Source organism: Desmodus rotundus, chromosome 12 (genome assembly GCF_022682495.2).
Source record: "Desmodus rotundus isolate HL8 chromosome 12, HLdesRot8A.1, whole genome shotgun sequence".
Lineage (NCBI taxonomy): Eukaryota > Metazoa > Chordata > Mammalia > Chiroptera > Phyllostomidae > Desmodus > Desmodus rotundus.
In genome coordinates, this window is record NC_071398.1 from 19,069,450 (window position 1) to 19,096,919 (window position 27,470).

The following is a 27,470-nucleotide window of genomic DNA, read 5'->3' on the forward strand; positions in this document are numbered from 1 at the left end:
CGTTGTCTGGTTTTGGAAATAGGATAACGCTGGTCTCATAAAATTCACTAGTGAACCCATTTAGCCTGAGTGCTTTACTACTTAGAAGGTTATTAATTATTGACTCAAATTTCTTTAATAGATATAGGCCTATTCCAATTGTCTATTTCCTTTTTGTGAAATTTGGCAGATTGTGTTTTCTAAGGAATTGGTCCATTTTATCTAGGGTATTAAATTTGTGGGTATAGATTTGTTCATAATATTTCTTTAGTATCCTTTTAATGTCTGTAGGATCTGTAGTAATTTACCCTCTTTCATTTCTGATATTAGTAATTTATGTCTTCTGTCTTTTTCTTAGCTTGGATAGAGGCTTATTAATTTTACTGATTTTTTTCAAAGATCTAGGTTTTGATTTTATTGATTTTTTTCTATTTATTTTCTATTTTCAGTCACATTGATTTCTACACTAATTCTTATTAGATAGCTTTTTCTTTCTTTGGATTTTATTTGCTCTTCTTTTTCTAGTTTTCTAAGGTAGAAGATTAGATTATTGATTTTAGTTCTTTCTCTTTTCTAAAATATGTATCCATGGATATAGATTTCCCTGTAAAGCACAACTTTTGCTGCATCCCACAAGTTTTGGTGTTTTATTTTCATTTTAATTTAGTTCAAAATTTAAAAAATTCTCTTGAGATTTTTTTCTTTGATTCATTTGTTGTTTAGAAGTGTATTGTTTAACCTCCCTGTATTTTGGGATGTTCCAGCTATCTTTCTGTTATTGACTTATGGTTTAATTCCATATGGTCTGAGAGCAGAGATTAAATTTAAATTTATTAAAATTTGTTTTATGGCCCACAGTGTGATCTGTCTTGGTCAATGTTCCATATGAGCTTGAGAAGAATTTGTAATTTGCTTTTGGATAAAATAGTCTGTAGATGTTAATTATATCCACTTGATCGATGGTGTTTTTGAATTAAATTATGTCTTTACGAATTTTCTGCCTCTGGATTTGCCCATTTCGGATAGAAGGATGTTGTGAAATAATAGAAAAAATATATGTTGGTCTCTGTCCCTGGCTCCTGGCATAGTGCTCCTTGTAATTTCCTAAGTGACAAGAACACTAGGAGCATCCTTTATTTTGTTATTGTAATATTCTAAAATATACTAATATCCTAAGAACACTAGGAGCATCTTTGATCCCAGATCATGACACAACTTCTAAATCCCTTGGAATTTCCTGGGTGATAGGAGTGTATACCTTTCCATTTATTTGGGTCTTTTAAAAAAGTCTTTATCCATATGTTGAAATATTTCTCATAAAAGTCTTTCCTACTTTTGTTAGAATTGTTTCTAGAGATGTTATAGGTTTTTATGCTAAAGTTTTATCTAATTTGTTATTACTGAATTATGAAAATACTATTGATTTTATGTTCTCCTGACATCTAGAAAATTGATCAAGCTTTCTTAATTTTCTAAGTTTACCTGTTTATACTATTTTACTTTGTATATTGACAGTTATATGGTATCTGACAAAAAAATTCATCTCTTTAATTTTTTTGCCTTGTTACACTAAGTTTTCTAGAATAATGACAGCAACAAATTGTATTGTGCTGTGCTTGACTTCAGTGCATCAAATATTTTATAAGTATTATGTTTGTCACAGGGTTTTTTGTTGTTGTTAGATAACTATTTTCATACGCTAACTTTTAATAAAAATATGAATAATTTAATCAATTTCACTCTATTGTCTTCCAGCTTATATGGTGTTTCAACAAGATGGCTGTTATGATTCTTATATTTATTTTTCTCTAGGAGTGAGACCCCTTCCCCCTTTGCTGACTTCAAGATTTTCTCTTTGGAAAAAAAAAAAAAAGATTTTCTCTTTGGTTTGTGTGTTCAGAAATTGAATATGATATGTCTTTCTCTGTCTTGATTATTTATCTTTGTTGGTGGTTTGGATCTGTAGTTTGATGTTTGCTATTAATTCTGGAAATTCTTAGTCATTATTCCTTCAGATATTTATTCTATCACATTCTCTGTTTTTTTCCCCTTTTGGAGTTCTAATTGCACATTTGTTAGGTCATTTGATTTTGTCTTACAGTTCTGTTTTTATTTCTACTCTCTTTGTCTTTCACTTTGGATATTTTCATGTCATTGTTTTTTCCCTCAGCTCTGTTAAGTTTGCTGATGAGGCTGTTGATAACTATCTTGATCTCTATTACTGTTTTTCACTTCTAGCATCTTCATTTAATTTTTTTCTTACAGTTTTCATCTCTCTGCTGAAATTATTCATTTGACAATGAGTGATATCCATTTTCATTGAAGACTTTGACGTATTTTAATAATTATTTTAAGTTCCCTATCTGACAACTCTAACATCTGTGTTGTATATGAGTCTGGTTCTATTCATTATTTTGTCTCTTGGCATTGTGGAGTGTTTTCCCTTGTTTGTTTGTTTTTTGGTACATCACATTCCCAGTGATTTTTTTCTTTTATAGGGAAGATGGATAATAAGAATCTGGCAGTGCTCCATGGCCTTCCTGCAGCAGCTGTTCTTCCCCTCTCCTAAGCCTCTTCTACCATTAAGGATCCTTTCTCAGGACTTTTGCCATCATTTCTGGTGAGTACTCATTGGAATCTGTAGGGAGCAAAGCCTCTGAGTATTGTGAACTCTCCTTATATCTGAAACCTTCAGGGTTCTATGCTGTCACTGGCCAATACTCAGCCTCTACAATTTGTTAACATTTCTAGGTGAATGCTTACTGGTGTTCAGCTGCCCCCAGTGAACAAATTCTTGTATTCTGTCTCCCTGAAGGCATTGTTTCTCCCCAGATTTTGGTTTAGTTGGCATTTTGTCAACTTCAACTCTCTGATGGATCCAGGAAAAGTCGTTCGTTAACTTGCAGATTGTTCAGCTTTTTTTTTTTAATTGTAAGGGTGGCAATGACATTCTTTCTAGCTCTTTTCCAGCTCTATGTACCCAAGTAGAAACCAGGAACCTGGTCCTCATTTTTAACTTCTAATATCTGTACTGGCTGGATGACTATTTGTTCAGGTTTAGACCAGTATAATTATTAATGACATCCTCTTTACACTCACAAGTTTATTTAAATGATAAATTACATGATTACCCTGTCCTTGAAATATTACATAATTAAGTATCACCAAGAGCATATGTTAAGTTTGGATGGATTTGTTTACTCTAGATAAAAATATTAAAGATTATTTTGGTGATATTCAAAAGGACATGGGGAGAAAATGTGTAAATGAAAGACACATCAACTAAATCCAATGTGTACACTTTGTTTGGATCGTGTTTTAATCCAAAAGGATTTTTTTTTTTAGACAATCAGGGACATTTGAACATGGGCTGAATAATAGAAGATATTAAAGAATTACTGTTACTTTATTCACTATTAGAGTGATATAGTTATTTTTTATAAGGGTTTTTAAAAACCTTATTTGTTGGATAAATTCTTATGTATTTGGAGGTAAAATGGCATGACAGTGGGAATTTATTTAAAAATCCAAAAAAATTTGAAGGGAGAGAGAAATGTGATAGATAAAAAGAAGAAGAATAAAATGTTGATAATCACTGAAACTAGGTGTTAGGTACATGCAGGTTTATTGTTTTATTTTCTTACCTTTATTGTATTTTTGTCAGTTTCCTTAATAAAAACTTGTTTAAAAAGGGAAAAAAGGATATATTCAGGAACCTTTTTCTTTTTTAAAAAAGGTAATCATCCTACAATTTAAACTGTTAAAGAGGATTTTTTTTTCTAGTGGCAGCTCAGAAGCCATGCCTCAAAGTTTATTTGAAAACATCTTGTGCTTCAGTGATTAATTATTCAGCAAACCCGATAATCTGCAATATAATAGGGACAGGGAGAAAAAAACAGGTGAGATGCCATAGTTTCAGCGCAGTTCAGCACTGAGACCCACTCTGGACCAGGAAGGGGGAATGACCCTTGCAGATGTCTTTTATTCCTGACTCAGTTTAGTGTCTCTTTTGTGCACATTTATCTTAGAAGGGATACACTCTGCTTTTCTTCCCTTTTATCCAGGTTCTCATTGTTCCTCCACTGTCCTTTGTTCATAATTTAGAGAGACAAATGCTTGGGAAGAGGAGTAACGAGGCTGTAAAGTCCATGGGGGCAAGGACTGTTCACTGTTTTGAACACTGAATATATACACCTAGTACCATTACTGGCACATGAGAGACATTAAATGAATATTGGATGAAGAAATGAATAAATTCACATTTGCTGCCTGCCCCATAGAAGGAACCTCATAAATACTGTATTTGTTGAATTGAGTTGTGAATGACAGAATTGAAAAGAGAATTTTCGAGTTTTTTTCCATTAAGTGCCAGAGGTGTCCAGCTGAGCAGAATCAGACAATGGGACATCTATGAACAGGCAAAGGAAGCCAAAATGAAATGCAGCTTCATTTACAATGAAAAGACCAATATACAGTTACATACATGCCGTTTTCCTTCAAATATATTCATGGACATGGTTAGAAGAGGACAGTCATTCTCTCCTCCCCTGTGAAAGTCCTCATGCCATAGTTCTGCAAAGAAAGCAAGTGACTTTGTAATATCCTGTCCACAAAACGTTGGAATGACAGGTACCTTTAAATAAACAGGCATAATTAATCATAAGCAGGCATAATTAATTAATTAATCATAATTAATCATTGTTTTCATGAGCATGCAAGAGTGACATGTTAATAATAAACCTAGCTCATCCAGGAAAGGTGGCTAAGGAGGTGCTGTCGGTTAATTTACATCTTTTGGATGGCACTGAAGATTTAATAATCTCCCTGCCTCATACATCAAACTAATACTTCTGAGGCAGAAAAGCAAACCACTTCAAACTGTTAATCTGAGAAGCAATAAGATCCTGTCTTAGGTCACAAATAAATTGAGTTGTTGGACCCCTAGAGTGTATTTTATTCAGATTCCAAAGCCACTCAGGACCCGTTGGCTGCAAAACCAGGCAGGCTGGGAATGCCATGGGAGTTTGCCATCTAAACAGTCTAGACTGAGTAACTGATTCTACCTTAGACCTCCACAATAATTTATGGAACCTTTTATGTCGTCTACAAGTAGATTATGGAATATAGACATATATGAATTTGAAATTCACTTTGAAATGATTGTGTTTAGTAGGAATTGTAACCATCTTTCTGTTAATGTAGTATTTCTTAAAATATCAAAAGCTGCTTTGAAGTTTTTACTTTGCAAGTGCTGGACTTTAACCTTGGCAGAGAAATTGGAATATAGAAAGGGGAACTAACTCTTCATGGCATGCTGAGCCGTTTGTGAATCCTAAACGATTTCTAGATTTCCATCTTTTCATCACTTAAGCAGCTAAGCTATCGGGTGTATTGAATTTATTAATTTGGAAAAATATCCTCTTATTGATACTAACATATAAAATAACATATTCCTGGTTTAAAGAATGGGCCATAGTGGTCTTGGAGAAAGAAGGAAGTAGAATTATGTACATTAGTAGTATGTCTATGTGTATTCATTACTCTAGTTTGTCATGAAATAATTTTTATAAAGGAAATAGATTACAAAATATGATTTCTGCTCATTTTTTACTAATGCTGCTTGTAATTTCAACCAAATCATTTGTGATGTTTAATCATTGTTATAGGAAATGGAAAAAACAGCCTAAGTTGGTGTCATATTCTTGCCCTCCTCTCCTTCCCTCCCTCTAGCCCTGGGGCTCTAAGTCACAGCTGTAAATTAGGGTTGCATTTTGTCATGTCTTCCAAGGGCACACTGACTGGCGTAGAATGAGCTTCGGACTATTAATAGCACATCTATTAGCTTAGCAGTTAAGAAAACACACCATCCCAGCCATACCTGGGTTGCTTCTGTCCATTTCTCTCTGAGGAAGGCTAGATTCTCTTGGTCAGGAGTTCAGGTCCAGCCAGGTGGGAGAAGCCTCGGAAAATCCTTCTTCAGTAATTTACTTAGCAAACATCCATCGACTGCCTTAGGTCCTGGGGATGTAAAGGTCATATAAAGGACAGGGGCAAAGGGCACTTTATTGGTTTCCTATTGCCACTGCAAGAAATTACCACAAATTTAGTGGCTTAAAAACAACACAAATTTATTATCTTCCTGTTCTGAAGGTCAGAAGTCTAAAATCAAGGTATTGGCCAGTGCCTGTTCCTTTCGGAGACTCCAGGGGAAAATCTGTTTCCTTGCCTTTTCCAGCTTCTAGGGGCCACCTTCATTCCTTGGCTCATGGCCCCTTCCTCAAATAACTTCAGACTCTTGCTTCTGTTGTCACATCTCCCACTACTCAACGTGATCTCTTACCTCCCTCTTGTGATTATAAGAAGGATTCTTATGATTACTTTGAGTCCACCTGGGTCATCCAGGAAAACCTCCCCACCTCAAAACCTTTAATTTAATTGCAACTATAAAGTCTTATTTTCCATATAAGGTAACATTCACAGGTTTCCAGAAGTAGGAAGTGGATATTTTTGAAGGGGCCATTATTTAAAATAGGACAGAATTTGACATTGGAAAGCTCTGTCACTCTCTACCTTAATATGATTATTAAGCAAGTTTCTTAAACTTCCTTAATCTCAATCTTCTTATCTGGGAAATGGAGTAGGTAATAGCCATCTCATAGGTGTGTGAAGATTAAATGCCTGAAAACAATGAATACCGTGTCTGACACATATTATTAGTTCAATGAATGGGAATTTCATGAATTATCATTCTTACTATTCATTGGTGAAGGGGCACAGCCTCTCCTCTGAGGACTTCTAAGTCTAGTGGAAAAGATAAAAAGGTAAATAATTATGAGTCAGTGTGGGGCAGTAGACAGAGCTATGCTTGTCTCAGGCCGCAAGGATCCTTCATGCGTAACTTCAGTCTTTTGTAGATAACCACCTAACACTTGGATTTGAGGTGAAGGAAAGCAAAACATACGAGGTTGTCTGCAGCTATAGGTGACATGAAATGTCAGGTCCTGGAAAGTTGTGTATTTTTATTTTGATGTAGTCATGTTTTTTTCTAAGAAAAAACTATTTCCTGGGCTTAGGATATATGGCATTTAACAAATTCGGGCCTCGGAGGGCCAAGACTGCACTGTATGGCGAAAGGAAGGAATAATGTACTTCTGTAAGAGAAAGGTGAAAGTCTTCCAGCTCCTCACTCCTCCTCCGGCTTTTGATGTTCACACCTTCCCTCCCCCAATGGTTAATAGTGCTTTCCAATTGGAAACATTCCACAACTACCTGGGCCAGGTTTGTTAGTGATTGGAGTCCCCGTGTGTGAGGAAGCCAGCACTCTGAGTGGGTATCATCCATGTGTCTCTTCCATCTACGTGGCTTCAGTAGTGAGGCCCAGGGTCCACTCTTTTCCTCCCGTGTCTTAGCTGGCCTGAGCACACATGCTCCTGTGCTTTCGGTCTTGTTTCCTAATTGTGCCCTCTTCGTATGTGGCCCTTCAGCAGCATGTGACACAGACTCTTCCCTTGGCTTCTAGAGCACCTCTTTTTTCTGTCTTCTTGCTATCTCATGCCCACTCCTTCTCAGTCATCTCTGTTGGGTCTTCCTCATTTCTCTGACTTAACATTCAAATTTGCCAAAGTCAATTCCAAGACCTCATCTATTTTCTGTCTCTAATCATCCTATTCTTAGGGACGTAAGTACTACCTATATATTTGATGGTGCTGGCATTAGTTTTCCATTGCTCTGTGACCAAATACATAAACTTAGTGGCTTTAAAAAAACACTAATTATTTTTCAGTTCTTTAGGTTAGAAATTTCACAGGGCCTCATGGGGCTAAAATAACCTGTCAGCAGGACTGCATTCCTTTCTGGAGGCTGTAGGGGAAAATCCTTTTTTGTTTCTTTTTTTTCCTTTTCAGCTTTTAGAGGCCTCCAGCATTCCTTAGTTTGTGGTTCCCTTCCCCTGTCTTTAAAGCCATCACCGTCTTACCTCTCCGACCTTTCTTTCTTCTTAGCTCTCTGTCTTTCACGGCCGCTGAGAAAAGGTCTCTGCTTGAGCTCGCTCATATAATCCAGGATAATCTCCTCATATCAAAATCCATACCCTTAATCAAACCTGTAGTCTTTTTTTTTTTTTTTTTTTGCACCACATAAAGTCACACATAAGGTAAAATATCCACAGGTTCTGAGGATTAGGTCATGGACATCTTTGGGGGGAATTGTTCAACCCACCACAATGCCCAAATATATGTCTCTAGCCTACACCATTTTCTCAGACTCCAGAACCATATATTCAACCACCTATTTGACGTCTCTATTTGGATGTATAAGAGACGTCGCAAACCAAATTTGTCCAACTGTGCAACATTCCCAAAACTTTTCTCATCATCTCAGTTGATGGAACCACCCTTTAAGTTGCTCAGGCCCAAACCCCAAGGATTACCCGTGGCTCCTTCCTTCTCCTTTGCCCCTGTATCTAGTCCTCTATCAACTCCCGGTGGCTCTACTTTTACAGATATCAAAGTGTGACTGCTTCTCACCTCCTTCACTGTTACCGCCCTTGTCTTCGCCACCATTTCCTCCCCTCCAGATTACAAGTGCTTCCTGATTGGTTTCTGTGGGCTAAGCCTTGCTCCCCTCCCTTCTGTACTCAACATAGCAGCCAGAGTGATCCTAGTAAAACATAAAATGGGCGAAGCCTTTCCTTTTTCCAAAAATCACAGATGATTTTCCATATCACTTAGAGTAAAAGCCCAAGCGCTTCATTAAGGTCCCAGATGGTCTGTCCCCTTCAACCTTTACATTACTTCTTTAAGCTCTTCTTTCTTCACCTTGGTCATTCCACTCCAGCCACAGTAGCCTCCTTAATGTTTCACAAATATTCAAACCACCTTTGTACCTTAGGATCCTCATTCAAGCTGTTTTCTCTGCCAGGAAATCTCATCTCCCAGAAAACAACATGGATTGTTCTCTCACTTCAAGTGTTTGCTCAGATGTTACCTTCTCAATGGGGTCCACACTGAAAACCTTTATTTAAAATTGTATCTTTCTAGTCTTGGCTGGTGTGGCTTAGTTGGTTGGAATGTCGTCCCATAAATCAAAAGGTCACCAGTTCAATTCCTGGTCAGTGTACATGCCTAAGTTGTGGGTTCAGTCCCCAGTCTGGGCACGTGCAAGAGACAACAGATCAATGTCTCGCTCTCACATTGATGTTTCCCTCCTTCTCTCTCTCCTTTCCCTCTCCCTGAAACCAGTAAGCATGTCCTCAGGTGAGGATAAAAAAATGAAATAAGAATGTATTTCCTTCTGCATTGTCATTTCCTGCTTTGTTTTTCTTGTAGTTTATAATTACTTATTTATCTTATGGTCTATTTTTTCCCCACTTAAGAGTGAACTCCACCAAGGCAGTTTATTCCTCTTTTGTTCACTGTTGTATCCTCGGTACCCTCGGTAATAAAAACGTTTGTACATAGAGGTACAATTTGTTGAATGAATGCATGGATTCCCTTTGGCATCGGTGAGTGGTCCTGGGTTAGCATTTCTTACATTGGAAGATAGAAGACGAAACTTGAGTGTTGGGAGACTAGATTGAAGACTACAACCTTGGCCAGCTCTAGCTTTAAGATAAGGTACTTCTGGAAATTGAGCTACTTACTACTTTTAAATGTTTCTGTTAGAGAAATGAAACAGACAGGTAGACTTGTAGATCTGTCTCTCAGTGCCTGGGATAAGAAAAGTTGTGATAAACTTAGTCATTGTGATGTTGTGACATAATTAGAAATATATATTTGATCTTCATCCCAGGTTCCTGGCACAGAGTTCCTAAAACCCTTGGAGTTTCCTGAGTGATAGGAACATCTTTTATTATTCAAGCTCCATTCAGCCATCCTTGAGTTTATGCTAATGAGGTGACTCTGGAAAGGGGAAGTCTGGTTGTCCCCAGAACTAACCACATGATTGATTAGAAGGTTGGAACTTCTAGCCCCCACCTCCTGGGAGGAAAAAGGGACTGGAGTTTGAATTTAATCACCAGTGTCTAATGATTTAATCAATCATGCCCAGGTAATGAAGTCTCCATAAAAACCCCAACCAAAGGGGTTCAGAGAGTTGCTGGGCTGGTGAACACAACCACATACCCAGAGGGTGGCACACCCCAACTCCAGGGGGACAGAAGCTCCTGCACTTGGGACCCTTCCACACTTTGCCTCCTGTAACTCTTCGTCAGGCTGTTCATCTGTGTGTCCTAATAAACCAGTTCCTATAAGCCAGTATTTCCCTAAATTCTGTGAGATGCAGTAGCAAAGTATCAAAGCTGAGGAGGGATTTCTGATGTAAGGGAGTTAATAACAGGATCAGAATGCCGCCCCCCGCCCCGCAAACACCTTCTCCCCGCGCCGTCTAAGAAGCAGGTGTTTGCCATGCCCAGTTGGTCTGACTTTGAGTGTCCTCTTCTTGCCCTGCTCTTCCTCTCAGAAGCAGTCCAATGCTGGTCAGATATCCGAGGGAGAAAAAAATGACAAATTTCAACAGGGGGGTTAGGAAAACAAGGTGTTCTGAAATTTTTTTGCTCATTTTAAAAAAGAATTAAATAAGAGGGAAGAATTTCTCCTCTGAGTTTTTCAAGGTCCAGAAATTGATTCCAAGTTTGGGGCAGGAAATGCGAACGATGAACCTGGCACATCTTCTTACACAGAATGCTGGAATACTAGTGACTACTGCAGTTGGAGCAGAAGGACTCGGGGAAATTGGAGAATCAGAAAGAATTGCTGCAATTGGTTGACGTACATGGAATACAAAAGTACCTCAGTTCAAACTGATACCTTAAAAATTGTCACTGGAAATTGCTATGGCACCAACTTATTACTGAAAATTAATATAGGTACAGAATCAAGCAGTTATTCTGTCTCTCATATGTGACCTATGTCCAGGGAAAAATAGCTGATGAGGAAAGTTATTCTTTATTGTATAATTTTTTCTTATTTTGAGACAATCTCAAACTTACCAAAAATGTCTAATATATTACAGGGAATGACTTTTATTTTCCCAGGCCATTTGAAAGTTCCTACCCTGACGCCCTACCCCTGAACACCGAATCCCTGAAATACTTTGGATTTCTCATAAAGGAGGACGCTCTCTCAGATAGCCACAAAGTAGTCATCAGAATTAAGAAATTGATGTCCAGCCATCCTAAAAACGTCCTTTATAGCAACAGGGTCCTGTTCAGAATCACGTGTGGCATTTAATTGTCATGTTTCGTTAATCTCCTTCATTCTGGAGCAGTTTCTCAAGATCTGACTTTTATGACTTTGACATTTTTGGAGATCACAGGTCCATTGTTTTGTAGACTGTCCTTCAGATGGTTTTGTTTGGTGTTTCCTTGTGATACATCCACGTCATGCATTTTTTGGAAGGAATAGGACAGAATTGAAGCTGTCTTCTTCCTTTCGCAACTTTTTGTCAAGTGATCCGTGATTTTATTGAAGGATATTCACTTTGGTCACTTAAGTTGGGGGTCTATCAGGCTTCTTCACTGTGAAATTACTCTTCTATCTTTGTAATTAATAAGTATTTTATGAGGAGGTACTTTGAAAATAGTTAAATATGCTATTGTTCACCAAACATTAATTTTATTCATTTATTTATATCCATGAATTCATGGATTGGCATTTTATTCAGTGGGTTATAATCTATTACTATCATTATTTATTTTTGCTGCTCAAATTTTTCGGATTAGAAATGCAGGTTCCCCATCAATTTGGCCTTTATGTCTGTTGGCATGTCCCATCATTCATTGAGGACTTCCTTACTTTCTGGCACAAGACGTCCCAAGCACATCTTGTACTTTCCTTGCTCTAACCCTTGGATCAGCCATTTTTCCTGCTCTTCTCAGTGGAAAATAGTTTTTAGAAACCATGATCAGGTGTTACTGCTGTTGGGTATCACTGCTCCTTAACCCCTCTCGTCCTCCCAGTGGACAGAGACCCAGGGAAAGTACATGCACGGGGGTGTAATGCAATGTATGAACCTGGCTTTGTATTTGGATTCAAATGACATTTTGAGACAATTGGGGAAATTTTATGGGAACCTGGAATTACATGATATCAAGGACTTGTAAATTTTGTTGTGTGTGATAAAGACATTTTTATTATGTTTAAAATTTGTCTTTTCTGAGGGAGGAAACTGATATAAGTGAACTCTACCTTCAAGGGGTTTAAATGAGAAAATATAGGCAGAAAGGGCTATCTAAATAATTTACTATTCCCTATATATGTATATATTAATACATACATGCAGATACACACATACAAATATATAACTTGACATTAAACTTGAGCTTGGTATATCAGTAGCTGGAATCTCAGCCCTCTATGCCCAATGTCTAGAGCTCAAGTAATCCAAAAGCTCTCTGTTGAAATAAACTTGTTTCACTAGCCCCATTTTATAAGACCCAGATAGGTTTTTTTCCATGTTTTATTTTTATTTTTTATTGAATTTTTGGGGTGACATTGATTAGTAAAATTACATAGGTTTCAGATGTACGATTCTATAACACATCATCTGTATATTGTACTGTGTGTTGACCACCCCAAGTTAAGTCTCCTCCCATCACCTTTTATCCCCCCCTCTACCCTCTTCTACCTCCCCGACCGTCCTTTCCCTCTGGTAATCACCATTCCGTTGGCTGTATTTATGAAGTTTTTTCTCTTAATTCCTTCCCCTTTTCCACCCAGCCCCACAGCCCCCCTCCCCTTTGACAGCTGTCAGTCGTTTTCTAAGACCCAGATGGGTTTGACCAGGGCTGGAGGAGACTTGTCCCCTGACCTCCAGTTTGGTGCAGGTATCTTTGGGATATGTATCTTATCCCAAAGGTAGAACTAATCATTGGAGATGTCCTGATATATTCTTAGCTTTGGTTCAGTTTTTGTGACATTAAATGCTATTTAGGACCAAATACAGAGTCTGTCCTTCATATTCCTGTCGGTGAACTATTACTGGTGTGACAGCAGATGTCGACACAGACGTCAAGACTTGCCTCTGTCACTGGATAGGGGAGCTGGCCTCTAGCTCCCACAGCTGTTCCCTGCTGGAATTATCATAGTTCCTGGATGCCCTTTGACATCCTGAGCAGCTGCAACACCAAGTAGTTTAGTGCAAAATAATCCATCAATTAATCTTTTTGTTATTGGATATTTTAGACACTTATGCCTTGGTTCGTATTGTAAATGAGGTGGGAAGTGGCGTGACTCTTGATCATCATGCAAACTCCCAACATTGTTGTCGTCTTGCCTACCTCATCAGTTACCCCTGGGGAGCCCCAGAGCCCAGAAAGAAGAGCCACAGTATTAGGAGGTGGGGACACCAATAGTCTTCACGTTATACACAACTTCTTCAACCCTGGCGGAGACACTGCCTTTGTCTCCTGGCCCTGGAAGTGTATCAGAATGCCAGTGAGCGAAAGGGTTAACCTCAGGTCTTCCTTAAATATAAAAAAAAAGGTAAATTATTTAAAAACTTCAATACTTGGAATATGGATAACAAACTTCTGTCAAAATATCATGGTTCACAGCTGCTGCTCTAGTGGAATATTTTTAATAAAGGAAATATAATATGATGTCTCCATGCTTTGGCAGAATTGTCCAGAGGCCTGACTCTTACCAAAGCTGAAAAATCCCTTGGAAATCTTCAGCTTTGCAGTTAATTTATCACCTCCCTTGGCTGTTTCTCTTTTATTGCTTTCCTCTTCTCCCCCTGTGATTTTCCCTTCTCGTTGCCAAACACACCTTCTTCTCCAGGCGCCATCTGTTTCAGAATACATTTGCATTTCCTTTTTCCTTCCCAAAGTGGCCCTACTTTGGGGCCTATGTTTTCCCCTCAATGAACTGCTTTACCCGTGTTACCACATGGACTGGTGGGAAGGAAAGCTGAGGCTTGCCGGATTGAAATATACCCAGGAACCCAACAGAGACATTCTTATGGACTTGGAAGTATTAAAAAACAAAATTCAACGAAGTAAATTTGAAGATCTAATGGGCTTTAAGTGATTCATGAGCTTGACAGCATCCCATCTAGCAACTAGAAGGGTACTCCAGGGGGCTGTACAAAATAGAAGGTTTAAATTTTATTTTTGTTGAATTTTTTGGGATGACATTGATTCATAAAATTATGTCGGTTTCAGGTGTACAATTCCGTAATACATCGTCTATATATTGTATTGTATTGTTCACCACTCCAGGGCATCTCCTTCCATCACCATTTATTCCCCCTTTAACTTCTCTTACCTCTGCCCACCCCCTTTCCCCTCTGGTAATCACTATGCTATTGTCTGTGTCTAGGAGGGTGGGGTTTTATTGTTTGTTTTTTTTTTACTTAGTCTCTTCTCCTTTCTCAGCAGACAGAAGGGGTTCCTGGAATGCAAGCTTTCCAACGCTGGCCTGGGAAAATTCCTTCACAAACCGTGACAACTTCGTGTGGTTGCTCTTTTTACAAACTTCAAACTACTTAATTTTTTCTGCCCTCTTATTGTGACTTTTGTATTCGGGCTATCTCAATTCTGTCCTGGGCTGACCTGCGTGCAAATCTCAGCTCCTTCACAAATTTCCACAAAAGATTCACTTAGTACTATGCATTAATGAAATAAGCAGCTTTCCTGCAGACTTACGGGTCACGTATTCCATTTAACAGCCTTTAACCATCTCTTTGGCTTCTTAGCATCTCTCTCCTTCTTTCCTTCCTTTCAATATTTGCTACAGTCAGCAAATTTGTTCTCTTGTCTTATCCAGAGTATGTCTGTCTCTCAAGGTCCTTATTGGCAAGGGGCTCCTCATTTTATTCCATGGAGATATGCCAGGAAATTTTCTCAATAAAAGTGGGTCTCAACTAAGAGGAACTCTTTCACTCAGCTACTTAGAGAATAAAATTGTGTCTACTATATTATATCATGAAGAATATTTTATACAACCATAGATGAAAAATTTTGACCTGGTTTGGGAATTATTATTAAGCTGCCTTCCTTTTCCCTCTTTCCCAAGATCTTGTAAGATGCAACTCTACCCCAAATAGACAATGCCATGTTTTTTCTTTCCTCCCTGAGTTTACCAGTGAGGGCTAAACTGAGGGTAGAGTTTAACTGTCTTACTATTTTAGGGACGTCAAGGAATCTTCCCCAGAGGTATGTGGCTTGATGCATTAACAAACCCCTCGGGATACTGGCTTTGCAAGCGGAATTGTGTGTGCATCTTAAAAACCAAGTGATGCGTCTTCCCTAACAGACAGCATTAAACATTCAAGTCTGACTTGGACCACAAGCCATAACAATGAGAATGTTGTTGAAACCATTCATCAGGAAAGAGCTAGAGGGGGGTCAGCTCAGATGGATGAGACTGGGTGACCTAGACAGAGCCTCTGAGTAAGTAAGGATCCCTTCTGCTTCTCTTAGAACCGACACATCTGAGCAAGGGTGGGAAGCTATTTGTGGGTGGAGGTCAGAAGTCTCAGCTGGCTTTCAGTTCCTCTATCAGTCTGTCTAGACTCCGGGAGAGTCAAGGAGTGTTATTTATAGGGAAGTTAGCCAGGAGAAGAGGGAAGCAACGGGTAAAGGAACTCATAGGAGAAAGAAGGTGGGCCAAGAAAGTATAAAATGCTTAGAAGCTTCAGAAGTCTCTGTCCATGTCCCTCCTTGAAAAGCTATGCTTTTGCGATCAAAGAATAATAATGACAACGACTAACGTTTATTGCATGCTGACTAGATGCCAGACACAGTGTTTCATGCACACACACAAGCATTAAACTTTATTAAATTACCAGAGAAATGCAAATTGAAACTACAATGGGGTAGTGCTTCAAATGGCTGAAATGAAAACGTCAGGAAATAGCACGTGTTGGTGAGGATGTGGAGCAACTGAACATTTACATACTGCTGGTAGGGGTTTACGTGGAAACAACTGCTTTGGAAAACTGGTTGGAAGTTATCTGCTAAAGCTGATACCCTCTGACCCAGAATTCCACTTGCCCTAGAAATCGTGTACATATTTTCACCCAAAGATATGTACAAGAATTTTCATAGCAGTACTACTTGTAATTGCCTCAAAATGAAAACAGCTTAAATCTCCATCAAGAGTAGAACAGATAAAGAAATCACAGAATATTTGCAAAATAGACTTATACAGCAATGAGAATAATGAACTTCATCTTCGTGCAACACTATGGATGAATCTCATTTACTCCTCACAGTAACTCTATAAAGTAGCTCTGATTATTATTCCCATTTTACAGATGAGGAAACTAAGCGTAGAGAGGGTATGTTATTGCCTAAGGCTGTAAAACTAGGAAGTGGAGTCGCTAGGATTCAAACCCTGGCAGTTGAATTCCAACCCTTAAACACTGTATGTACCACTACCTTCGACCTCTAGCTGTCCCAGCTGCGGGTGTTCACTGTGTGTGTGCCGATTTGGTTTAATGTACTCAGAGGCACAGGGTGGAGCTGGTGGGGGCTGGCCCTGCAGAAGGCATCTACCAGCTAACTTCTGAGCAAAATCTCTGCCATAGGTTGTCTTTACCCACTTTCAAGGGAAGAAGTCTGGCCATGACCATGTCTTCCTGGAAACAAAAAAAGAGAGTCGGTAATTTCTTCAGTTTTTGAAGCTGTGCCAAAGTGCTCTGGGGCAGGCTGTGAGCATGGCCCCTCTCTAACAGCCGGAGCTGAGCGGCCTTGTACTGGGGACAAAGGGAGAGCTACTGAGCAGATGATTGGGGTGCACGTGGAATTCCCCAGCGAGCGCTGACAAGGGCATGGGCCTGAACTCCAGCGTGCTCTAATGAGAGGAGGTCTGGACACTGGTGGCCTCAGCCACTGGCTGCTCAAGAAGCAGATGCTAGGCTGTCCTGCATTGCCAAGAGCAGAAGACTTTGGGGACTCGTGGTTGTTTTTGATTCCATGTGTTGAAGGAATGAGAAAGTAGGGGAGTTGGAAGCATTTTTTAATTTCCTTCTGATGATAGAGTTTCATCATTTCCAGCCTGAATCATTACAGTCGCCTCTCACTTTAACTTACCTTAACTCCAGCCTTTCTTCTCCCTGATTGACCTTTCTCACAGCCCACAGGTAGGACGTTCCTACCCAAAGCTCCGACTGCCAGCTTCCCCAAGCACACCATGCTGTCAGATGTCACCAGGTCTTTGCACATGCCAAGTCCGCCCACTCAGCGTGACAGGAGCCTCTTTGAAAGGCCAGTTCATAGCTCTGTCCCAGGCGTTGCCCTCTTTGACTGCCTCCCTAGGTAGAATTCATTGTTCCTTCCTCAGCTCTCCCAGAACATTTTTTTTCTTCTTAACACATACCATTCTGGGTCTAACAATGTACTGTAATAATTTGCTGCCCTGTCTCTAGAGTAGACTGTGAACTTCTTACGGGTTGGGGCTGTGGCATATTCGTCCTCAGATCCCTGGATGAACAGTACCTGGCTTGACTAGGTGCTGAGTAAAAGTCTGTGGGACGAAATCCAAAAGTGCAGAGATTTGAGGTATAAGATCACAGTGCCCTTGCAACCCCAACACAGCCATTGAAAAAGAAAGCTCTTCTCAGGCCAGTTTTGCCTTCAGTTGTCACATCGCTCTCTCACCCATGCGTGCCCCTTCTTGCCATTTCAACATTAGTACCCCAAACTCTAGCTTTTAAGGGTTGACAGTGAGTTGCTTACCTCCTTCTCAGCTTTCTCACTCCGGTGGGTGGCGGGGAGGTGATCGAGTTATCAGTGATGGCGTCTGATACGGTATGGGGCCTGTGAGGGTGGGGAACAAGCACTTGTTTGTTCTCTGTGCCCCCCCCCCCCGGCTCCCATGATGGTTTAGCTTATATCAAAAACTTTCATAAGCAAACTTTTAAAAAATAGATTTTATTTTTTGGAATAGTTAACTAAAGTTTATTATTTATTCAGATTTCCTTAGTTCTTATCTGATGTTCTTTTCTGTTTCAGAATCCCATTTAGGATAAAACAGTACATTTAGTCATCATGTTTACTTAGGTTCTTACCCGATGCGACAGTTTCTTAGGTTTTCCTTGTTTTGGATGACCTTGACACTTTTGAGAATTACCGGTCACGTATATTATAGATGTCTCAGTATTGGAATTTGCCTGGTGCTTTTCTCATGATTAGACTGGGGTTATGGATTTGGGGGAGGACAATCACGAAGGTAAGGTATCATATCCATCCCATCATATCAAGAGTATAAGCAAATTTTTTAATGTGAGCATATAATCATCTTTCCCTCTCCTTAAATTTGTGTTCCCTTCTTTATTTCCTAACTCAATTAATGCCGTGGTCATACACACAGTCGTGAAGGCTAGAAATTGGATTTACTTTTTCTTTTCCATCTTCCATCTAACTAGCCATCAATTATGAAGATGCCGCTGCCCCAGTGGCTTTGTATTTTTCCCCTTCTCTCATTCACACTGTCTCTGGTTAAGTCCGTATTATTTTTTCCATATACTGTTACCATAGTCCTCTAACTGGTCTTCCCGATTCCACTTCCTTACCTCTCCATTGAATTCTTCCTAATAGTTAACTATTGGTTTGACATCAACTCCATCAGAAATCTCAGAATACCAGCCCCCACTGCCCACCACCACATACAGAATAATGTTTATATTTCCTGGTGTGGAATCAAGAAACTCTTCTGGTGCTTTTTCTAAATGACCTCATTTGCCAGGGTAAATATTCGTTCCCTTCCTCTATACTTAATGTTTTGGAGAATTTATCTATCTCAAAAATAAATAGATTGTTTCTTAAAGTAATTTTCTCCCCAGAAGAGTAAATGCAACAGTGTGTGTGTGTGTGTGTGAGAGAGAGAGAGAGAGAGAGAGGGAGGGAGGGAGGGAGAAATGTGCACACCCTCATTGGAATGTGCACCTCTCTAGGTCGTGGCTGTAGCAGGGAGAAAGAGCTACCTGTGGCTTAACATCGGGTATGAATAGGACCGGCCCACTTGCTACGTGATTTGTGTCAGGTTAGAAAAGATGAGAAGGAAAAAGGAGATAAGGAGATAATACGTTTGCGCAGAGATGTGTGTGAGTGTACAAAAAAAGCTTCGTTCATTTTCCCTTTTCAGTGGCTTAAAACAACAGCGCCCATTATCTCCTGGTTTCTGTGGGTCAGGAACCCTGCCACAGCTTAGCTCCTCTGGCTCAGCGTTTCTCACAAGACTGCAGTCAAGGTATTATTAGCCTCTCTACTCATTTTTGCACTTCAATCACAAACACTTTCTAAATTCACTGGCTAAACTCTGTAGTGCAGAGAGAGCTTTTGTCACTCAAGAATGGCATTTAAATGTAAATTGCATTCCTTCTGGCAGGGAATGGCCCGTTGTCTGTGTCACAGGATGTGAAATGAATGCACCGTGCTTGATTGTATAATATGGCTGTCCTCAATTTTAATGAGCAAAAGAAATTGGCTTTCAAATTCATCTGCCAAATATTCATAGAAGTCCACAGTCTTCATTATTAAAGTTTAAAAGCGCACAAGGAATTTGTGAGTCTCTTAGGCCTAGGCCGTCTGCTGAGGAATGCAAAAGTAGTTGTGGGGTCAGTACTTGGCCCTTCCCCCTTCCGGGATTGAGGGCAGGCCAGAAGGAATGTGCTTTGTTTTGGGAATAGAATGTGTATTGTTTTGGGAATGGATTGTAACTTCTTCCTTATCACCTTTTGGGAGTGGCTTCCAGTCCTGTGACTGCTTCTTGACCTTTTCTTTACACTGAGGTAATGTAGTTTAGAGTTGTGGGTAGGACACGTGTCTCCTTCCTTTGGGACCCCTTAAAACTGGTCTCAGACTCAGAGGGGTGTGGTGTCTCTGGCACCGACCTACCACCGTCACCATCGGTGCCCTCCCCTGTAATGTGACTAATAAACCGCATGTCCACATCTGCTAGTCCTCTGGGTGTTTTTTTGGGAATATCACAAATCACGGTTTGGGGCTCCTGCACTACAGTAGTCTAGACCAGGGACTATTTTTATGCCCAACACTAGACAAGAGAAAGGCTAACAGAGGTAGGGAAACAAGAGTGGAGAGAGCAGGAGCCACAGGTTTGAGAGTGCTCACAGGGAAGAATTTGGGTAAGTCATTGGACTAATGAATGTGGAAGAGTAATGGTCTCTTTGCGTACTTACGAATATTGAACTGTTAGCTCATTGAAGCTGTGTATGGGAAAAGGCAGAGACTGTGCAGAAATGGTCACTGATTTGGAAACTGTTTTCATTTCCTAAATAACAAACCTATTCTCCGAGAGTGGAATAAAAGCTGTTATTCTGGGATGGAAGATATCCACAGATTGTCTGATAAAAGCAGCAACTGTAACCACTGGTGTTTCCCACTCTTTGGGAATCCCATTTATCCCTGGTATAGAATGCTTCAGCCTTACACGACTCTTGACAATTCTGTGTTCTCAACAGCAGAAATAAAGACAGTTTATTAAGAAGATTCAGGTGGCGTGGCATAGACATTGACAGACCATGGTAGTGAGTCAGAAAAAGGAAGAGCACATGGATAGAAGACATCGTATAGTTCCAACAGATGCATGTGGAATTAGACTATGTGTTCATCTTCGTCTTGGCTCTCAAGAAACACCAACACACACATCCACCCATGTATATGTCAGCTGCGTTTCTCCACCAGGCTCCCAATTTTGTTCTCATTAATGGAATAGCTAAGACTGTTTTGAAATGCTTTTTTTGGGTATATTATCCATGTCTTAACTACATTTATTAGCCCAGGTAGGCAATATTTGATTTAATAAACATTTGGCAATGTTGTTACTACCCTGTTTTAATTTTCATTTCTCCTTTTTTTTTTTTCCCCCTGTTTCTGTAAGGGGGATTCTTTTTCTTAAATCCTAATATAACTTTAGGTCCTAACTTGTGGTTCATTCTGTACCAAAAGTCATTGCCCTCAGTTTTCAAAGTCATAACCATCTCCAGAGGGTCAGCAGCTAGGACCAAATCATATCGGGGTCATCCCCGGATGCTATTAACCCTTCTGATATGTCCATCTGCTTTTCTAATGAGACCAGGGACCTGAGGACTCTCCAAAGCCTCTGGGTTGGTCTAATGGGCAGATGAGGGCAATGGGGTGCTTTTAAATTTGGTTTTCTTGTTTCCTTCTTATATTTAGTTTACGAAAGACCACTAGCTCAGCGTCCACCCCCTTCTGGCCCCTTCACATGTCATTATTACAGAGGTTGTACCTCTTTGTGTTTCATCTCGATGGAAGTAAACAGCTGAGAGTTTTCCTGTCTTTGTCCATAGTATCTGACACAGTTGGTACAGTCTTGAACACCTGGTGTCTGAGAAGTGTGTGCTTAAATGAATGACTGGGTGAGTTCTTATATATTCCTCTCCATTTCTGTAACAAGATGTTATAATTATCAGAGAAAAATTTTTATATGGACTCAAATCAAATATTTCTTTCTTCTCTTCTGGGCATTTCACAAATCCTTCCTCATTTTGTCAGAAAGAGAAGAAAATCTGAGATTTGTCACACCCCCTGCCCACTAAAGTCAAAGTCCTAGCCCATGTCCATTCTCTCCTTAATGTAGTTCCTGGCTCTATCACTCTTCAGTCTTTTATTCCCAAGTATCTAAGATTCAGATTTACCTCAGAAAGATCGTCTTCCCTGTAAGCCCCGGTGAGCTGTTTACAGGGATGTCGTAGCCCGCTCATCTGGAAGCCCCCCCTCCTTTTCTTCTGCTTTCCCTGGCTCTAGCTTGTTCACAGTGGCATCCCAGTGCCTGGCATGAACTAAGTACTCATCCATAGCTAATGAATATGTTAAATAAATAAATGAAGGGGGCTTTGAGCTTTCAGTGACCCCCACCCCCCACCCAGTGACTGCACTAACTACTCTAGAGTGATGGATTTGATGAAGCCATCAAAGGACAGACATATTAAGTGAATCAAAATTTCACTGGTCGTGGCCCTGGCTGGTGTGGCTAAGTGGATTGAGTGCTGGCCTGCGAACCAAAGGGTCACTGGTTCAGTTCCCAGTCAGGGTACATGCCTGGGTTGTGGGTCAGGGCCTCATTGGGGTGTGTGTGAGAGGCAACCACACATTGATGTTTCTCTCCTTCCCTTCCCTTCTCTCTAAAATCTTAAAAAAAAAAAATTCGGTGGTCCTTCAATGGCCACTTCAAGCTTTCCTGACAATTCTAGCCAATCATGGTATTTCCCTTCTTAACCACCCTGGTGTTTGTTGAGTGTTTTTACAGGTGATCGTAGCGCTGCTGATTTTGTGATGTATTGCCTGTCTGTGTGCCTTACCTCCCTGTGACTGCGTGCTCTATTCAGGGGCTCATTTTTGTGGAGTTGGAAGCATAAACCATTTTGGAATTTGTAATTATGCAAATACAAATTAGATACAAGAGTGAATTTTTTTAGGATGAGTTACAGCAAATTATAATGTTTAAAAAGCTGGTAAATACCAAACACATCACAAAATAAAAAATAAGATTTTTATTCATTAGCTGCCTGTCACATTTCTATATTAATTTTCTCCTACATTTTTGTCTGTGCAATCTCTGACTGCCCCTTCATGTAACAGTGATTTTGTAATATCTGTTTCTAGAGAGAACAGAGAGTTCAGTGTTTTCCTGGCGTGGGTGACATAAAGTGGTATCTTCGTTACGTATAGTGGCACGCACGCCATGTGTGCCACCACACACCGACTTTTTCACTCTCTGTAGTACTGCTATACTTTGGGCCCTGTAAACACAGGGGTTACACTTTGTGAGATTTCACCAAAAAATAAAAAAGCATAGTATATCAGTTGGATGCACTGTATTATCAAGTATTTTCCTAACAGGAGACAACTTGGGTTTTGACGGGGTATTGAGATGTTTTTCACAGATTAGCTGTGGTTTCACCCCTTTTAAAGCACATGTCTTCTCGGCCAGATGCTTTTGGTTCCAGAGTCTTATGACACTTCCACCTCATGAATCAGTGCCTGATCCTGGGTGTTCGCGTCTGCTATTCTTTAAATTATGTCTCATGCCACCAGACAGTGTCTGGTGTCTCCCGGCAGATGTTTCTCTCTGGGTCTCCTTGTGACAGTTAATCAGTGACAGTATAATTCTTTTGGCTGTCCATGGATCTGCATCGTTAGGAAGTTCAAGACAGAATTAAAAAAATCTGCTTTCAAATTCTTTTCTGACCCAGACACAGTCCATGCTGAACAAGTCTCAGGATGAGGTAAGACATTTCCCCCCTATAAGCAAGACAGAGGTAATTACACATGGTGCTGACAGCTTTGCTTCCTAGGCCCTGTAAGAGCATTATAATTCGTCCTTTAATTGTTGAGCGGAGCCTGATGTCTTAGTAGAAGTGCAGTTCTACAGATTGAACAATCCCGGTCCCTGAAAGTGGAGGGGCAGGTGTAGAAGTCAGAGTGCTGCAAGGACTCGATGGGGACCCTGGGTTCTGTCATTTTGGTTAAGACCCTAAACTCGAGTCAGACAGACTTAAGTCCTGCCACTTACTGCCTGTGTAATTTTGGGCAAGCCCTTTAGTGCGCTCTGAGCCTCAGTCCCTCAGTCCTGGAATGAGGAGAATACCACACGGGGCCATGAGGGTCCCCGTGTGTAAAGTGCTCTGCACAGAGGCATATAGCAAGCATTTCAGAAATGTTATCATTTCTTTACTTGTAACATTTCTCTCTCTCCTAGGTCTATCTAGAGATTGGGTTAGCTGATATCTTTGGTGGTTTAAACCTTTTCCCAGACTCTATCTTCTTCAGCTGTTTTTCAAAAATAACTCTTTTTGACAGCAGTGGCCAAAGCTTACTCATTTTCATGTTCTGCCCATAGTGCCTAAAAGCAGCATTTTGTACGTGCTAATCCCTCTTATTCATTTAGCAATCTACTGTTTACAAAGTGTTTTCAATGCCGAGTTGCTCAGTCTTCAAAACGATCCTCCTGTGGTGATGTCACCAGAGTTCAATGTGCTCCACCTTTCTGTTGCCTCTCGCCAAGCTCGCGCTCAGCAAGGCCACCACACTGGTGGCTCCTCCTTCGTAAACGCCCAGTTGTCCTTGCTCATTGTTGCAAGCTCACCATAGGGGTCACTTCTTCAGAGAGGCCTCTGGCCCATCCTCTCAGTCCTTCTCCATCATGGCATTCTAATCGACTATTTCCATAGATAGCACTTTTTACATCTGATATTTTACCCTAAAAAAAACAATTAACTTTTCACACTAGAATGCAGGCTTTGTGAGAGCAGAAATATTCTGTTTCCTTAGGGAGCATATTGTCCCCTAGGGGCAAAATTGGTTCTAGAGGGGGCAAAAAATCACTCTTCATGTATAAATCACAGATTTATATAGGGTACACACACACACACACACACATATACATGGTATTAAAGTTTGAAAGGTATAATTAGGATAAAAATGTCTAAAAAGGCTTCTTAGGGGAGCAATAAAAAAAAGGTTGAGAACACTGCTTTATAGTACAGAACAGTGCTAAGCACAGATTCGGCTCATAAATAATATTTTATGAATGAATGATTCATGCCTTTTAATAGCTGGAGAGACAGAGGTTCAGAGAGGTGAAGGAGCTAGTCTCAGGACATAGCGGTGATGGATGGTAGAACTGAGTTTCCAGCCTGTTTCCTGGGATTTGTGCTTTTTATTGTAAGCCACTCAGTAACTGCTCAATATATGCTCTTGTGTTGACTCGAATATATTGGACATCCGCACAAGAAGAGCAAAGCAAATTTGTATCTCCTAAGTGACACCACAAATGATTTCAGAACGTTGTTCTATTGGGAAGAGTCAAGCTAGTCTTCTTCCCCAGGGGCCTTAATGATGTGTTACACGTGGCTCATCTTTGGAACGGCAGTCGGTTCCATCTCCTGCTCTTGATACAATGAGAGCGAAGAGGTGAGTAATGTTTTTAGTGTCTTACTAATTGTTTCACAGCAACTCTGGGCCACAAGAAATAACCAAAAACTCCATTTATTGAGTACTTAGGTCCAAGTGGTTTCACGAGTCTTTATGTCCGAACAATTTTCGTGCCTGTTGACTGCAGCTTACCTTCTCTAGTCTTGGCATTGTACTGGACACCACCACCCTCATTTCCTATTCCATATTTATTTTTAAGTGGTACTTGCTTTCATCACAGCACCTACTAAAAACCCAGCTTTGAAAAGATTACAGGAAGCGGTATAACGTAGTATTGAAACTGTGAACTACTTCAGGCTAGTAGTTTCTGACCGATGTTGCTGTGATTCCCGTGAAAATTCCAAACATCCTGAAACACCCTCGTGAGTTCACTGTGGCACCCGGAGGGGCCTCAGCGCACAGTGTAGGAGCTGTGGCAGTAGACCAAGGCAAAATACGATGCTGGCTGGAGGTAGGGTGGTGGCAGGGGAGTTGGGGAAAAGTGGGAAAATTTGAAGATATGTAGAAATGAAAAGTTGGAGGCCAGGAGAACTGGTCTGAATATGTTGAATGACCAGGATGTGGAGATGGAGGAGAGAGGTTTGGAAAATGAAGCCTGGGACCTGGATGATTAGAGAACTCCCTTGTAGTGGATGGCTTTTAGTATCCCTGGCCAGCCCACCTTAACTTTCTTGAGAATGACAACCATCCTCCACAAGGGCGTGGTCCTGGCAGCTGCATTCATTCTCTGTGACTCATCTGGCTGGCAGGTGGGGGTGGGACATGGGGGATGTGTTGCATTTGAGCCAGCCTAATCCAGTCAGATTTTGTCTCCCAAGAATTTAGAATTAAGACTTAGTGTCTTTGTTTCCTGTAGCCACTGAAACAAATTACCACTAATGGGAGGCTTTAAACAACAGAAATTTATTCTTTCTCAGTTCTGGAGACCAGAAGTCTGAAATAAAGGCATGGATAGGGCTGTAGTCACTTTGGAGGCTCTGGAGGGAATGCTTCCTTGCTTATTCCAGTTTTTGGTGGAGCTTGATGGTGCTTGGCTTCCTTACCCACCTTCTCTTTATGTATCTATGTTTTCTCCCATTCTGTCTCTTATGAGGTCAGTGGATTTAGGGTCCACTCGGGTAATTCAGGATAATCTCATCTCAGGATCTTTAACTTAACCAAATTACAGAGACCTCTTTTTTCCAAATAAGGTAACATTCATAGAGTCCAGGTATTAGGATGCGGACATTTCTTTTTCAGAGCCACCCTTTAACTCATTACACTTTGAGACTTAAGAGATGCATGTGCACTGCGAGGATGGGTATGTGGGGCACTGAGATGATTATTGTAAGATTTGGCTGGAGAAATACAAGTGCAAGGTGAAGGAGAAAGATGACATAGATGTAGAGAAGCAGAAACAGAGAGACACTTAGTCCCAGAGAGAGGCAGGCAGAGTGACCAGCAAGGCTTTGGTTCTATTCAACTTTCCACTTCTTCGTTCCTGTCTCCGGGGAAGCCTAGCTTCCTTCAGGTTCTGTAATTTAGTTGATACCTTCAACAAATTCTCCCATTTGCTTAAGCTCCTATGAGTGGGTTTCTCTAATTTGCAATCAAGAGCCTTCACTACGGCAAAATAGCAAAAGGGTGTGGAAATGAGTCTAAATTTTGTCAAAATTCAGTGTTCTTAAGACTGTGATTTATGCCACTCAAGCTTCAACAGAAAATTCTGATGATGGCTACTCACTGAATGAGACTGATTAGAATTTATTTACTATCTCAGAACATGAGGAATTCAATTTCTTTCTTATAATAATCCCACTTCGCACACTGCTCAGAGCACTTGAGAGAGCTGTGTTTCACTTTGAGCAACAATGAGGGAGGACATTGGCCCCATGGCATCTGTCCTGTGCAGCATGACTAAGATGTAAAGGAGCTAGAAATCACGCCACGCGAGAAACTGTTGAAGAGACTTGGGCAGTTTAGTTTGAAAATGGAGGACTTGGAAGTCCATGATGGAAGGTTTCTAAACTGGAAGGGCTGTCATGCAAAAGAGGAATTAGACATGTTATTAGGAGTCACATTCTGGGTTAATTCAAGAAGTTTTCAAAAATTTTAGATGTTCAGAAATGGAGTGGCGTGATGCTTGATCTTAGATTTGAGAAGGCATGGGAAGTAAGCATCCTTAAAAAAAAAAAAGACTCTGAGCCTGGTGAGGGCAGGGGCTGCATCTTGTTCCTTTGGGTATACTCAGTACCTAACATAAGGTTTAATGCTTAAGGTGCTCAGGCAAAACTTGATAAATGGAAGAAAGAAAAACTGGAGTTTAAAGAGAGACAAGATATCTTAGCTTGGGCTGATAAAACAAAAATACTATAGACTGGATGGCCTAAATGATAGATATTTATTTCTCACAACTCTGGAGGCTGCAAAGTCCAAGATCAAGGTGCTGGCAGATTCAGTGTCTGGTGAGACCTCACCTCCTGGTGCATAGATGCTGTCTTCTCACTGTGTCCTCAAATGGAGAAAGGGGTGAGGGAGTTTTTTAGGGTCTCTTTGGTTAAGGGCTCTATGTTCGTGACCTAACACCTTC

General features: G+C 40.4%; 1 protein-coding gene across 1 annotated transcript in view; it reads left to right on the forward strand.

The window, feature by feature from the left end:
- Positions 1-2,364: 2,364 nt before the first annotated feature.
- Positions 2,365-27,470, forward strand: part of HYDIN (HYDIN axonemal central pair apparatus protein) — a 338,541-nt gene continuing 313,435 nt past the window's right edge. Inside the window, exon 1 of the mRNA XM_053915141.1 lies at positions 2,365-2,599. The gene's annotated coding sequence lies outside the window, so the exon portion shown is untranslated. The remainder of the gene's footprint in view (positions 2,600-27,470) is intronic.